General features: G+C 38.0%; 1 protein-coding gene across 4 annotated transcripts in view; it reads left to right on the forward strand.

Annotated features, from left to right (window-relative positions):
• The first annotated feature begins 554 nt into the window (after positions 1–554).
• The window catches only part of elovl1b (ELOVL fatty acid elongase 1b), a 31537-nt gene continuing 15571 nt past the window's right edge, over positions 555–16520 (forward strand). Inside the window, exons 1-2 of one of the 4 annotated variants that reach the window (XM_084394519.1) lie at positions 555–681; positions 894–977. The gene's annotated coding sequence lies outside the window, so the exon portion shown is untranslated. Of the gene's footprint in view, positions 694–893; positions 978–16520 lie in introns of all 4 variants that reach the window. The other 3 variants (XM_084394521.1, XM_084394522.1, XM_084394520.1) reach the window with 3 other exon arrangements.

Consider the following 16520-nt stretch of genomic DNA (forward strand, 5'->3'; position numbering starts at 1 on the left):
TGCTCCCCAGACTCGCTTCAGCACAGTTTCTGAACGACTGTAATTACATCGGCAGATTCGGCACATGGGGGAAGAGCAGCGGTGGTTCCGACTTCAGTAATATTCTGAGATGAAATGAAATGAATAACTGGGAGTTTTATTAACATTTAATCGTCTTTCTCCCATTACCTCCCCTGATGGATAGATAGACAGACAGACAGACAGACAGACAGACAGACAGACAGACAGACAGATAGATAGATAGATAGATAGATAGATAGATAGATAGATAGATAGATAGATAGATAGATATAAATAGATTTATATTTATATTGTTGACATACTTATATATGAAGAGAGTGAAAGTGAAATGATAAAAGATGTGCAGTAGCCTTCTTCATCTGGCTGTTTTGCCACTGTATGGTTGTGTCTCAAAACCTTGTGCCGCCTACCTAGACAGAAAGAGACGATGCCCAAAAATTCCAGTAGGTCTTGAGACAGCCTGTGCCTTCTCTCTCTCTCTCTCTCTCTCTCTCTCTCTCTCTCTCTCTCTCTCTCTCTCTCTCTCAGAGGGCTGGGTTGAGCCTACAAAACACCTGAGGGAAAACACGAAAGTACAGTTGGTTTTCGTGAGCAGGGCAGGACGACAGAACCATCATTCCCACCTGAAGAGGACTGGAGCCCTGCTTCATCATTTCACAGGTTGGTCTCGAGGTGTGTACTTAGGGAAAATTAGTAAAAACTTTAATTCGTGAAATGACTTTAACAATGGACTTTGCGGTTCCCACGTGGTTTGACGCAGAACAGTGACATTTTGAAGAAGTAACGTTACAGCAACTTCTGTTTACTCCGCCTCTGAAAGGCTGCCATTGGTTTAATTTCAGCTTCGCGTTGTTTCCTGTCTTTTGTTCAAGGTGTGTCGCAAGAAGTCGAGATCCGAAGAGCCAAAAGCGTTTAAACGATCTGCTGTTAGAGCCCGAGCACTAAACCCGTTACAGGTGAGTCTTTCCATTGTTAAATTCTACTAAACCACATTTGTATTGCCTGCATGAATTCGTACGGTGACAAATTATGCCATGTAATAATAGCATCAGAGCAAATATATAAGTAAGTAGTATTATTATTAAAGTAACATATTATTAAAACAATACAGTAACATTGTAGAGCACTGAGAAAGGAGCAATTAAATTTTAACAAAACAAAAAAATTGCAGAAGTAATATCAAGAAAGATAAATAATGAAGACTGATAAATAATGAAGACTGTAACTAAAGTGGTTTAGTGATGGAGACAGACTCAAGTTTATTCACTATTCTTCATGTTAGCAGACTGACTCAAACATGATCAGATATGTAGTGTTTCAGTTTTAATTTTATCCACATATTTTTCAAAGGTGTTTGTGTATATTGTGCATTCTGTCAAAGCGTAATCTCGATTTTGCTGTGATCGCAGAGTGGACACAAGCTGACTTCCTGTGGGGGCCTTGCTTTCCTGTGTCTGATTGTTTCTACAGGGACTATGTTTTTTAAGTCTGTATGTTGTCAAGCTGCCTGTCAGTTTTTATCTGAACAGTGTTCCCTGGAAATCAATCCCCCTTACTAGACCCATACGGTTGAGCTACAGAAACAAGCACATATGTTTCGTTTGAGAGTGATATTAGTGAAACAGACACTAAATCACTCTTCTTTCAGTTTCCTAAAGTTGCTTGCGTCAAAACGATAGACTGTTTAAATAGATTACAATTTTAAAGGGATAGTTCACCCCAAAAATGATCATTTACTCAGACTCATGTCAAACCTAAATGATGCCCAAATTAAAATTTTAGAGTGAACTATCCATTGAAGCACCACTTGTGTGTATTGTAATAGGTGATTTATTTCACATCTGAAGAGGTGGCATACTTTTCCTCTTGTTTACTTTCCTGTAGACATTGGTGATCTCCCTTTCAGAAATGTTTAACCTTGAACAAAGGCAAGTGAAGGTGACCTGTTCCTCATGGTAATGCTTCGTAATGTTAAAATAAGAAGCTTGTTTACTGATTTCTTTACAGTGTAAACTTAGGTGTTAACCATACGGATAAGTGCTGTGTCTTGTAACACAATGTATGTTTAGTTTTCCATTGATTTGCTGTGCAGTGAATGAATGAACTGTTAGACCCCGTATACTGCTGTATTCTCCTTCGAACTGCTGATAATATTTTAATCGAACCTAAGAGAAGAGCTCCATCTTAGTTGTTAGTGTGTTGAAAGATTGTTTCACTTGCTAAGTGTTATGCAAGTTTCCTCTTTAGAGTTCTGTTAGTTTCCGCCAAAGAGATGAATGACACCTTGCCTAGTTTGTGTGTTCAGTAAACACCCATTAACCTTTTGCATTCTCTCTGTGGGCTGGAAGGTATTCTCGTACTTACGATGGCCGAGAATAGGAACTTAGGAACACTTATATTAGTCAAGTTTCACTTGATGGTTTACTGTTGTATGCATTGTTGGTTATATTTCATGTTCAATGACATCTAATGAACTTTGATAAGACTGAGTAGAGTTTTTTGGAACACTGTGTCTAAGGAATGCAATGAGTTCATAAGATTAATCTTTAAAGTTGGCATGAAATGAATGTTTGTTCACCCTGTCGGTTTTCGAAATGCATATTATAAATCTTAATTGTTAATGATTCAGCAATGCATGCGTTTCGTTAATTTAATAATGTTTAATAGAATCGTCATACCTGGACCTTCCAGTGAAACGACATACACTCTCTGGTGGCGTATGCAGGACTTCTTCAGTCATTTAGTCAAATGTTTTGATAATCCATTACGTTCTTCCGTTGCATCGCAGTTTTAATGCAAAATCTCAACTTCTCTTTTTTTGCCAATTGTTCACAGAAGAGAGAGACTGGGAAGTTCTGGTTTGTAATAACTGTAATGAGATTTTGGATGGTTTTGTGTGATACAAAATCTAATTTAGGCTAAACCTTGCAACAGAAAAGTTTTTAGAATTGTGCAGAAGTGCACAAAGTCATGTTTTAAAGTTGATTATGCAAAATGAATTAAGATTCTGTACAGTTTCTAGATCAAATAAGTAAAATTGTGACATGTGAATTACTTTGTTTGTACAAAAGACCAGATTGTCTTCCATTGAAGCACAAGATGCTCTTTGAATCATTTTGAACATTACATTACCAACAGCTTTTAGACTTTGAGTTCATGCAGTGTGAGAGAAATTAACCAGAAATGGAAATTCATTTTCACACAAATTGTTATGGTGATGATCATTTATAATGATTTTTGTTTTAAAATATGAGCATTTTTACTAGTGGTCTCAGACGTTTGAACCTCATTGTATTGTATATGTATTTCGAATGTGTAATTGATTTCAAATGAGACTATTGGCATGGTCATTGTGACATTTCAGAATTAATGTATTTGCCAACCTGATGTGACATTGCTGCAAAGTCATGTGATAAAGAAATACTTAAAGGGTTAGTTCACCCAAAAATGAAAATAAGAGAGCAATGAGAATGTTTGGTGCATGTGTTATTGACAGTGTTTCAATGCGCGAGGTGTAAACGCTGACTGACTCTCTACACACCTGCACTCCAAACACATTGCTCAGCCTTGCTGAATCAAACAATCACATTGTAGTTTAATTCCATTCATTCCTGAAACGAGGCATTCCCCTGTGACATACTCGTTCCTCACTCATTCCTCTCATGAAACAGCGCTGAGTAAGACGCATCAGAGCTCGTACTTAATGTGACAGCTCGCACACTTTTATTTTCAATTGTTTTTTCAATTGTCTCCACCAGTAGTCTGGTATCTAGATTATTTCAGGGAGAGCACCTGTTTAAATATTTGTGAGTAGTTTTACTGATTTGATTGATACGGATAATGGCAGGCAGGCCAGATTAGTGTTGTTGTATGAAAGTTGGATAATTTTCTGGACTTTTAATGTATTTGTTTAAAAATTCGGTCCCTCCTTTTAAATAAGCAACCTTAATAATTTGGATTTCAGTTTTAAAGTAAAATGGTTAATAATGGTCATTTCGTTTAAAGGCATAGTTCACCCAGAAATGAAATGTTTTTCAAAATCCTATGACTAATTTATAATTTAAATTTCAGTCGGTTCCTTGCACAAATCTATTAATATATTAATTGGCTTCAGAAGACTTTGGGTGCATCTCAATCAGCTCACTAGCTTCCTAGGTCTTGAATCAGTATATTGTGTACATGAATTCGGGCACTCATAAGGACCCTGGCTGGCTCACTAGACACTGGGACACTGATGACTGTATTTCCGGCGACATGGCAATGTCTTCATTGTACAACATCACTACTGGTATGAACAACAGCAGAACTGATATCTTTCTGACAGAGAAACTGTTGAGACGCAACCTTGAAATATAGGGCCCCAAAACACTGTTAGGGTGAGTAGATGATCACAGTTTTCATTTTGGGTCAAGTATCCATTTAAGTTTCCATTACCAAGAAAGAAGGCTGTTGGATTGAGCGCCTGTCTTGACAGATTTTGACAGTTTTGTGTTTTGGAGGTTTTGGAGGCCTGACAGGGGCCATGTATCGTACTGGTTAGGCAGTGATGAAGTTTGAGTGATATGTTTTTTTTTTTCTTGTGTACCGCAGAAACTAAGAAATACCTGTTTGCAAACACTCTTGGCGCTGAATGTTCATATACCTGGCACTGACAGGCTCATTTAACCTTCTTAATTCAACAATACCTGCTTAAAGTCTTTCTTGAAATGTCACCAGACCCTTCATAGCCAAGATTACAATAAACTTTTGTATCTTGGCATTAGCATTATTCAGGGGTTGCCATGGTTCCATGGAGCATTGTTATTAGATGAGCCATTTGTTGTAAAAGCCCTCAGTGAGGTACAAAGGGAGTTTGTGAAATGTGATAGCATTTTTTTCCCCCTGGTTGCTGGATTGAGACAAACACACATTCTTAACCTCTTTTAAACCAGCCTAAATTGGTTTGCTGGTTTAAGATGGTGGATCTGGTCACCCAGCATGGATTTACCATGTGTTCCTCTGGTTTATGCTTGCCTGGCCTGTGTGGTCCTTGCTGTATGGTTTACAGAATAACATGGGCTTGATTCTTTCCAAAACGAGACAGAAAGTTTCAGAAACCTGAGCTACAGGAAGCTGAATGGGGTCTTTTATGATGCCATTTTGTGTGAGTGCACAAGTATTTATTGTGCACATGTTTTTTTGCTGTATAAGCATTCAGTAGTTTTGCTAACAGGGCCCATGCTTTTTTTTTTTCACCTCCCTGAACACTGTCCTGTAGAGCAGCACATGCTGAAATAACTTATTACAATTACCTCAACAACACCATCTCATATTTATTAACCGCTCTGTAATCACACACTCATGCAGTGTGTGGATTATTCAGTGACCTTCAGACCAGCTGACATTTTAATCGACTCTTTGTCATTAATTTTCCAGTGCAGTCGTTTGTGGTTAACCTCTATTTAGGGTTGTTTGATTTATGGATTATTTTGAAAAGTTGTGATTATGATTTTAAAATTATTACTTTTTTATCTCTAGGTTTGCTGTACTTGTATTAATAATAACAGTAATTGTAGTATAATGTTGTATTTAAGTTTTTATTATTAATATGAATGATTAAAATAATCATTGTAGTATAAAATAATAATAACAACACTTTTTATACCTCAATGTAACACACACCGGTGTGTGTAACGCCGGTAACACCGACTATCACAGCAAGCCTAGAATCTAGTAAAGTAAAAGTGAAAGTTTCCCAAAATCAAAATTCTCTGATAAAGTACAGATACTTAAATGTAGCCCACTTAAGTACAGTAACGAATTAAAAATGATCTGTTACTGTCGACCAGTGTTCAACATACAATACTGATCCTAACGGAAAACAACTGTACAGTATGTTGCTCAAGTCCTCAGGTTACTCCTCAGGTGAACACACCTGAAGTTTACAGAAGCCACACCCTCACCGCAGCAGATCTCTCAACACAGAGGCCATTTGTAATAAGAGAGTCCCAGATATCCATTCATTCTGAGTAAGAGAACATGAGTGGAAGGCCGGGAGTGTTTGTGTTTAGAAAGTTTGTATGGAACAGTTTCTAGTTGGCCTAGTTGAGCTTAAAAAGGAATTTACAGATTGACAAACTTGTCATAAGTAATATAAGCCAAGTGCGTAAGCTGAAAAAAAAACTTGAGTAATGTCTTTTCTGTCAAGCTTGTGAAGTTTTTGGTCTTGACTAGCTGGAATGAAAGTAATTTCCTTGTCTGTGGGTTGTTACTGACGTGGCTCTTGATTCACTTCTTTGTAGGAGAGCTGTTCTGTCTTGTTCTTTCTCACAGATCGAATATCTGATAGAAGTTGTTGGATTGTTTTGTTCAAAAGAATGAAACTTGCAATTTTCGTAACTTGTTATCAGGGTTTGAGATGTCCAGGAGGGTGAAAGTTCAATTCAAAAATCTGTAGAATTCCATATAGTAGTTTAGCAGAATTTGTGCCTATTTATTTAATTAATTAAAAAAAACAGTAATAATGTGAAATATTATTACAATTTAAAATAACTGCTTTCTGTTTTAATATATTTTAAAATTGTTAATGGCGAAGCTGAATTTTCAGCAGTTATCACATCATCCAGAAAGCATGCTGATTTGGTGATCAAGTAACATTTCTTAATTAGAAAAAAAGAATAATATAATTTTTTTTTGGGCAGAACATATATGATTATCACTACTAACTAAACTGTAGTAAATATCAGGTTTCTGGTATCAGATGCATTGCTTTTGAGATGCTCGTGAGCAGAATTGACAAATTAATATTATGTCATATCCTCCTGAGACCCAGAAAAAAAAGGTTTTCATGTCATCACATTGTTTAGAGCAGTGGTTCTCAATCCTGGTCCTGGGGACCCACAGCTCTGCACATTTTATATGTCTCCTTTATCTGACACTCCCAGTTCAGTTCATAGAGCTCTTTCCTAACGAGATGATGATCTGAATCAGGTGTGTTAAATGAGGGAGACATACAAACTGTGCAGAGCTGTGGGTCCCCAGGACCAGGATTGAGAACCACTGGTTTAGAGCACAAGAAACAAATGGTAAAAAAAAAAAAAACATTTTTGAAAAATAATATTTTATTCATACGTTATGCTATGTCCTCTGTAGCGGACACCAGGACTCAGTTGTTTAAAAAAAAAAATGACATGAAATTATATGTACAGGCAAAACCAATGGGATTTTTTTTTTTTATCGCCTATACATTTTGGGGTTTCAGGATTTTTTTTAATCAAAATTTGTATAAAGATGATTCTCAACTATGTTATGAAAGATATAATGGAATGAATTGATACACCATTTTACTTTATGCAATATGTGGGTAAAATGGCCATAAATTAATATTCCCATTCAATGCAATGTGTCTATACACTGTATCTAATGTGCACATTAATGTGTTCTTGGACCAACATTTAATGAAAAAAGAAGTGTAATAATTGGAGTAATAATTGGCAACATTTTAATAATAATATCTAATATTTCATAGGAATATTGATGTATCATTTATTTCCATATTCACTTGTTGTGTCTCACAAAATGCCTGATAAACATGATTTAAGTCCTGATGTCCTCTACATGTATGAAATCAATGCCCTGTTCTGGAACAGAAAGTTTTTTTTTTTATTTGAAACCCCATAACATTTTCCTGAGATGTTGGTTTATGAAATACAATTTGAAAAGTAGTCCGATTTAAATTATAATTACAATATATTATATTCCCTACATTTGATCACTAAATTAATGTCAGACATTTTTAGAGACCAAGGAGAAGTTGTTTTCATGGTGAAACCTCCAAACATTTGGTATCTCTGAAAAGTCCTGAATGTGCTCTTTACAGGACACCCAGATTGTGTCATGTGACATGTGCGGTGTCTGAGAAATTCACTTAAAATATAATGTCCACTACAGTGGACAAAAGTCTATTCCTGGGTCCCAGGAGGATATGAACAGATCGTTCAAAAAAAGTTTCTTTCAGTGTGCGTACAACTGTGGATGCATCTGTGTTTGTGTGCCAGTTGCAGTAGATATAAAAATAGGGTAATAAGAAATCAGGACAGACCCAAGAAAAGAGAACAAATTAAATGCTTTAACCTTATCGTTCTTCTTGTGGCCTAGTTCTGTTCTGCTTCAATTCACACACTCTCAGCAGTGCCAATGAGGCGAATCGACCACCTTTTAGGACTTCTCTGAACGTAAATTCAGTCGACTCTTAATGAAACGTCACGTTCAGGTGCGGGGGTGGTTAAATTCCATTTGTTGTGTTAACATCTCGTCTCTTTTCTCATCAGCATTTGTTTTCTTGTACTGACAAGATGCTTAAAGAAGGTTCACATTTTGCACATTTTACTGTGATGGAGATACCCGGGCATTTCCAGCATGGCTTGTTTGGCCAGCAGAAAGCACTTTTTTTTTTAATCTAGCACACTTTTAGCATAGCATACTAACACAGTACTTCTTCTATCTATATAGTGTACATTTTTGCACAGTATGCTAATTTTCTGCATCTATAAAATAACAAGAGGGCCACATTTTTTCACATCTCCTTAACTCTTGGCAGTCAGATCACACAACCATGTGAAATTTTTATGTAAAATTAAAAGAAAAGAAAAACAAACTCAACATTGCTCTATTTAAATAGTCTATTTCAGTGTTCGCTTTAAGCTTGTTCTGCGGAGCACCATCAGAAAACCTCCACCTCCCCAGCTCGACCTGTTTAGATTGCTAAATTATTGAACCCCCTCTGACCTGCAAGACATTTCTGGTTTTGTAAACAAAAACACTTCAACCAAGGCATCAGTAAACCATCATAGAAAGTTTATTAATACACATTTGTGACCCTGGATCACCAAATATTTGTGGCAATAGCCAACAATACATTGTATGGGTCAAAATTATCGATTTGTTTTTTTTATTTTTTTATGCCAAAAATCATTAGGATATTAAGTAAAGATCATGTTCCATGAAGATATTTTGTAAATTTCCTACCATAAATATATAAAACATTTATTTTTGTGAGTGAATGCAGCACCATCACAAACATAAATTTACAACTTTAAAGGCCAAGGTTTTTTTTTTTTTTTTTTTTTTCAGATTCCAGATTTTCAATAGTTGTATCTCGGCCAAATATTGTCCTATCCTAACAAACCATACATCAATGGATCATCAGATGATGTATAAATGTATACAATCTCATGGTTTTTTTGGGGGTTTTGTGGTCCAGGGTCACATTTTGAGTGATTCTGAGAGTTACTGAAAAATATCAAATTGGCTCTAAACATCCATGTACAAAGTTATGCAACCCTCAAGAATCAAGTTTTGTAGAGAATCATTTACTCTTCATAACCTCCAATAAACGTTGCCTGTAAGTGCTCACAAGCTTCTGACACTTTCTACTGAAATCTTAGGCCATTCCTTGTGTGCAAAACTTCCAACTCATTATATTCTTTGGTTTCCGTGCTGCCACTGTTTCTTTCAAATCTCACCTAAGATTTACTAGCAAATATAAATCTGTTAACTCAAGAACATTCAGAACTGACCCCTGAACCAAGCTCTGATAGATTTGGATGTATGCTTGGGATCATTAGTCCAGTGATCCAGTAAATCTTTAGTTTACACACTGAAGGCATCATAATCTTTTCCAAAATGGCCTGATACTTCAAAAAACCCATGACGCCGGTCATATGGTCAAGATTTTCACTTCCTGTTGCAGCAAAGCTTATGATCAAATCTTATTCCACTTGATGAAATTGCGCTTTTATATATATATTATATATAATCCCATATATTTATATATAATTTTTTTAATTATTATTTGAATGTTTTTAAAAGAAATCTCTTCTGCTCATCTCTTGTGAAATATTACAATTTAAAACAGCTGTTTTCTATGTGAATATATAGTAAAGTGTAATTTATTCCTGTGATCAAAGCTGAATTTTCAGCATCATTCTAATATGCTGATTTGATGCTCAAGAAACATTTATCATTATTATTATCAATGTTGAAAACAGTTATTTTTATTTCAGGATTCTTTGATGAATAGAAAGTTCAAAAGAACAGCATTTATCTGAAACGGAAAGCTTTTGTAACATTAAACACTACCGTTCAAAAGTTTTGGGTCAGTAAGAATTTTTATTTTATTTGTTGGGGAAAGAAATAAAAGAAATCAATACTTTTATTCATCAAGGATGCAGCGATTGCAGTCTATATAAATGCATCATTCATCCATTCAGTCTGTAATCGTCAACTATGCACGTGCTGATTGCGTAAGCGAAGTGCGCACTTCTCTTTGCGCATCACAAACAGACAAGTTACGTCAGAAATCGCATGCTGTCTGAGTAGGTACTACATTTCAATTTGAACTTACTTCACGACTGTTAAAAAAGTATGTTCTGTATGAATTTATGTAGTTTGAATGTAATCCGGACGTAATACATCCGCTAGTTATCATTATCATGTGACCTACCAGCATCAGTTGCGTCCCTTCACCTCCATTCATAAATCCTCTCCTGTGGCCTCATGGGATAGTAAAGTGTCCTTCGAATGCACACTTCAGAATCTCGCCAGAAGTAGTAGGTCATGTATTACATTATAAATTATTACATGTGAGTGGTTTCCTGTTATCATACACATCATGTTTCACTTCTTTTAACAGCTTCCTCACTTTTTTACAAAATAGTACCTGTTAGCAGCACTGCAGTATACAGTGTAAATTTCACAATATTTAGTTATCAAGATAGCCACAGTCTTTCTCTGTTTTACACACACACACACACACTGCTCATCCTTAAGGGGATGGACACACTGGTCCAACAAGCTTGAATGGTCTGTGACGCCAATCTCCTGTTTGCAATGAGTATCTAAGTATTTGCATTTTACCTGTGAACTTGGTTTCCGAAAGTCTGAGAGGACTTTTCCTCAGGCATCTCACCTTTCACCCACTTAACAACCAGCCAGCGAACTTCTAGTTGGACTGAGCAGTTGTCCGTTTAAGCTGTGATCACCGGGAGTGGAAAAAATTCATGTTCGGAATCTTTGTGCATCTGCTAATGAGTACAATGTTATTGATTTTTCTTAATAGACCATCTGTAGACCATCCCCTGTGGTTTGTTGAATTTGTTAATGATTACACTCTAGCCCTACACCTTGTGGAACAAGACCAAAACTGAATATGTCTTCATAAATTCTTTGATCCACAGTCACCTCACAGATTTCCATATATTGTATGGACTTGTTGAAAGCTCTTTGTGGTGAAGCACAAGGTTCAAATTCGATGATGTGTGGAAATCCTAAGTTGGTTCTGCAATGCTCTTAAGCTGCATGTTCACATTGCTAGTCATCAGATCAGATCATTGTGTGTGTTTACTCTATGGTGTGTAGCAGCATTGGTTGCTATAGGATTGACTTGGGTGTTAGTTGTTTTTTTTGAGTGGCCCTCACCATTATCGCTGTGCCATGCTGGTAGAAAGCTGAGAGTAGAGATTGTATGTACTGTAGATCGAGCTGCTATCATTTAATTCTATCCAATTATTTCATGTGGTTTATAATGCGAAATATGCATCACTTCATGAATGACAAAATAAAAAACATGCATAAATATGTGTTTGATCAAATTTGGTTTATCACTGTAAAAAAATATTGTCGGTAAAAGATTGTAAAAATACATTTAAAAACCTGTTAATTGTTTAACACTTAGTCACATGACATAAAAAAATGCAATAAACATTGATTTAACAACATTAGATGTAACATAAAACCATAATGTACATAGCTAGTTATTTCTACAAAAATACATCAAATGTGAAGTGCTTTACAGAGGAATTCTGGGAATGTCAATTTACCGTTTTTCACTTTTCACAAGTAATTTTACTCTAAAATTAAATTAAATGTTGGGTTAGATTAGTTATTCACTGTATATAGTAAGGAATTAGGCCTATATTAATTACTGTAATAGATCTAACCTTACATTTAAAGGTTTTATTTTATTTTATTTTATGTATTTGCTGTTCACACTGCATAGAACAGATCAGGTCTGAATCCGAATTGGGCAGCACTGCAGCATAGCCTTAGTGTCACTGACCCACAAGCAAACATCATTTTTAAAAACTTTTTATATAATAACGATTATGGCTACACTACATTTTTTTTGAGGTTGAAATTTTGTTACAAATAGGAAAAATAAAATAAATAAATGTCAAAATCATATGAAATCAGCATGAATACAAAGAGGACATGTCTAAGAACTTAATATATATTTAAATAATGATTTAAGATGTTTACACTAATCATGTTACATTTACACGTTTTTTTTTTTTTTTACTTGATTGTTGCACCACCTTTTCAGAAGGTTGTTTTTAAGGTAAAATGTATTTAAACCCGTTCAAACAAAGTGTTAAAGGGCACCTATTATGCCCCTTTTCACAAGATGTAAAATAAGTCTCTGATGTCCTCAGAGTGTGTATGTTAAGTTTTAGCTCAAAATACCCAACCGATAATTTTTTACAGCATGTTTCAATTGTCATTTTTTAGGGCTCAGAAAAACGCACCGTTTTAGTGTGTATCCCTTTAAATGCAAATTAACTGCTGCTGCCGGCCCAGGGGGCGGAGCCTCACGAGCTCTCGCTAAGAGCCAGGACAATCTCATCTGATAATATCAAAACAGAAACTCTCAGTAGTGGTGTTCATTTCGACTCGGAGTCGGACAATAATGCCCACATAGCCAGAGAATATATGCTGTATGGAGATAGAACAGGAATAGTTTAGTTTAATTACAGTTATTTGTCATCTGCTTTTATCCACTATTAATACAAGCCTGCTGTAGCAGACCCCATCCGAATGATGACCAAAATATACTGATGAGTTCAATTAAGTTTATTGTACCTCACTCAAAAGATGAAGCCTTAGTTTTAGTCCAGAAAATCACTGTAAGAGCCGAATAAACACAGTATATAAGTGCGCATTAAAGTCTTATCCATAAACTCTCTCTCTCTCCCTTTCATTATCATGGAACATACACAGCGAAATACACAAAACACTCGTTAGAACTAACAGTAAACAAATATATACACACCTTTTCAGTGGGTGCTTAATCAACTAAACTGTATATCCACGACTGGATGAGATAATCATAAAGTGCGCGCTCTCTCTTTCATTTTTGCCGTGATCAGTAACGTTAGGCCTGTCACTCCGGAGACTGTAAGCTGAATCACGAACGGTACAGATCCATCCTCGAGTAACAACGAGAGTAAATGAAGACTGCTAAGTTAATTCTTAAATGCAACAACAAAACACCTCAATCGCTTAGGAGACATTCTTGTCTACAGTTGCTCCAGCGTGGAAACAATGGCGGACTGTGTCCAGCTCACTCAGGCCGGGTCTATGCTCAAACTGCAGTGTCAATCAACAGTCGTGGGAGGGGCCTGTGCAAAGTGACGTCACATTGCCCCGAATCTGAGAACAGCTCGTTCTGAGACAGTGCTTATGATTTATGGGGATTTAAAAAAAAGCACTTGGTGGATTTTTATCATTATAGGGTGGTTGTGTACACACACTGCCAACACACATTTATGTTCAAACACCATGTAAAAGTGAATTTTGCATAGTAGGTTCCCTTTAATGGTGTATACAGTGGTACTTCAGGTGCTGTCAGTGAATCCACTTTGGTTTTTAACACCCTATATGTTGAACACCTATAAATGTTTACTTGAGAATTTTTTTTATTAATATTATCCTCGCAGTTTTACTAGTATTCAATGGAGAATGCCATCCATTTATAAATCTTTGCATGAACTAAAAAAAGAAAGTATGTTTGACATTTTCTAATGATCTGTCCAAATCATCCGTTTATGTGTCACAGTTTATGCAGATTTCTTTTTGACAGGACATAGGCTAGTAGTTTACATTATTTGCATGAACATGACAGCTTAGCTTTTAGATTTAGTTTATGCAAAAAGAACACAGGGTGTTTTTAATATATGTATGGTCACTGAGGGCTGTGCTCTTGTTGGTCTGGAGGAGGTTTTTGTATTTATGAGGGTTAGTGATGTTATAGATGCTGGCTTTGTGTGGCAGGGTGTGTTTCTCTGTTGTCCTTCTGGTAAGAGCGGGTGGTGTACAACAATAGCCCCCTTCATCATTACAGAGTTGCACTGATTTCTTGCCTCAGCTTGTGAATAATATTATAAGCACAGGCCGGGAGGGTTCAGTTTTCACTACTACAATAAACACACTATATCGTATATTTGAGGAGGATTTTACTAGTGATAATAGGGTTGAAAATAATGCATGATTTTCTTAGCCATTGGGTTTCCCTAAAAGCGGGTCAGGTGACAAGTTTTGAATTATGAATTATGTTCATTAAAAAATGAAAAATGAATTATGTTTGGTCACTTTTTTGCTGCTAATCACTGTGTGTGAACTCTCTTAAAAACACTTCTTTAAAGTTCAGTAGTGAAATCAAATCAGTGGTAAGGGCCGTTCACACCAAGGATGATAACTATGACAATAAAGATATTCAAAGAAAATCGTTCTAAATATAAAAGTATAGCAGAATCCACACCACACCACAACTATAACAATAACAACACAGAGAACGTCTCAGAGTGAACGGTTACATATGTAACTCGTTCCCTGAAGGAGGTAACAGAGGCGTCACGTCAATGGACTGACGAATTGGGATCTCGCCTTGAGAACTTAATCACCTTCGAGTGTAAATGAAATGAGCCAATGGACATTGGCGTGCAATATTTGCATCTCACACAGCACGGGTGTAAATATGGAAGCAGATGCAATGCACATTCAGGTTTTCATTGAGGAGCCGAACTGGTGACCCGGCCGCTCAGCGGTTGTACAGCAATTGTGGCGACGGGACGTGACATCTCTTTTCCCTCCTTCAGTGAGCGAGGGTTACACGCGTAGCCGCGAAGTGACATCTCTGTTCCCTTATTCAAGGAAACGAGTGTTACAAGTTACATACATAACCGAGACATTCCCTTTCAGTCAGACATGTTCGACATACCGACGAATTGGGATCCCTAACAAAGTGCCACTATTGCTTCCCCTTCCAGCGCCCTATGTAAGCCTCCTGATCCCCCCGCACCTCCTGGGGCAGAAGATGGAACAGGGCTTACGCAGAGGAGGTCAATCACTGCTGTTCCGCATGATCCATACAGCGAGACTATTGGATAACACTGGGAAAGCGTGCCCATTCAAGTTTTGGAAAAGGACGTTGCGGAATCCACATCCTACCTGTAAGGATGGCCATTAGGACAGTACTACATATGGAAGGTCTCTGAGGTAGCTCCGGCCTAGTTAGGGGGGGAATCGATACGCAGTCAGAGCCGGCAGAGTGGACTCTGCCAAAGGAAAGACACGGGCTCACCATTAGGGGAGCCGTACCGCGGAAGAATACACATATGGGATCAAGGTAGGGATCAGAGGTCAACCAATGGGGGTACTTACAAGTCCATTCCTGGCGTTGGACGCTCCGCCACGTCTGACTGCCGAAGGTGGTGGTATAGGAACTCAACAGGGCTCGCTAACTGGGGAACTCTACTGGAGCAGAGTAGCGCACGCATTTGGTCCTAAGGAGGGGAATGGCGCAGCAAGCCGACACTTAAGCGGGGTCTCCGGTGTTACTGGCTACTTTGCACAGTGTCTGTGCGAGTAGGCTCACTGGGGGAAACACATACTTGCGTAGGCCCTGGGGCCAGCTGTGTCAGGGAGTAAAACAACTGGCAGTGAGACGTGTCCAGGGCGGCAAATAGGTCTACATCAACCATGCATGGACACTTGTTCTAGGGGAACTCCTAGAACTTGATTGTATCTTCGAAGTGCACAATGCTGTCCGCTGGCGATAGAAAAGGGGCCTGAGGGTGGCAAGGCGTTGCACACCGCCAACCTTGGGACCCAGAGATATTATTGAAACTTTGGGTACCACCGTTCTCCACCCTGCCCTCCTCCAAGGGAGGGAGTGATGCAGTCACCATCTCCCGAAGAGGAGACTGGTTTCTGGCAGAAAAAGGTGCCGTCCACAATCTGGTGACCTCTCCATGCACTTCTGGAAAGAAAGGTGCTAGGGCAGTGCGTTGAAAACCAGCACGAGCCGCCCCGAGAAACCAATCGTCCAACCTCGGGGGTTTGGGACACGGTGGAGGCCTTCACTCAAGCCTAACTCTCTCAGCGGCCCAGGAAAACATAGCCGTCAGGCTCGGGCAGCCCGAGTTCTGGGTCAGGCTCCCCGTAGGAGGCAACGTAGCCGAGTTTTCATCCCCGGAGGACTCAAGCTAACCCTCCGATGCAGCAATCGACATCTGATCGTCCGGCGGAGCCCCGAATGAGACGACTGGCCCCCCATGGGAAGGACCAGAAGCTCCACATCTTGCCCTCACTGTGGACCTCAGGTCACCCTGGCTATTCTGAAATATATTGCTCTTTCAGGGAAATTTAGCTCTCTGTAAAGCACTGAAGCGCACAGGGGAAAT

This window comes from Rutilus rutilus (assembly GCF_951802725.1).
Source record: "Rutilus rutilus genome assembly, chromosome: 22".
Lineage (NCBI taxonomy): Eukaryota > Metazoa > Chordata > Actinopteri > Cypriniformes > Leuciscidae > Rutilus > Rutilus rutilus.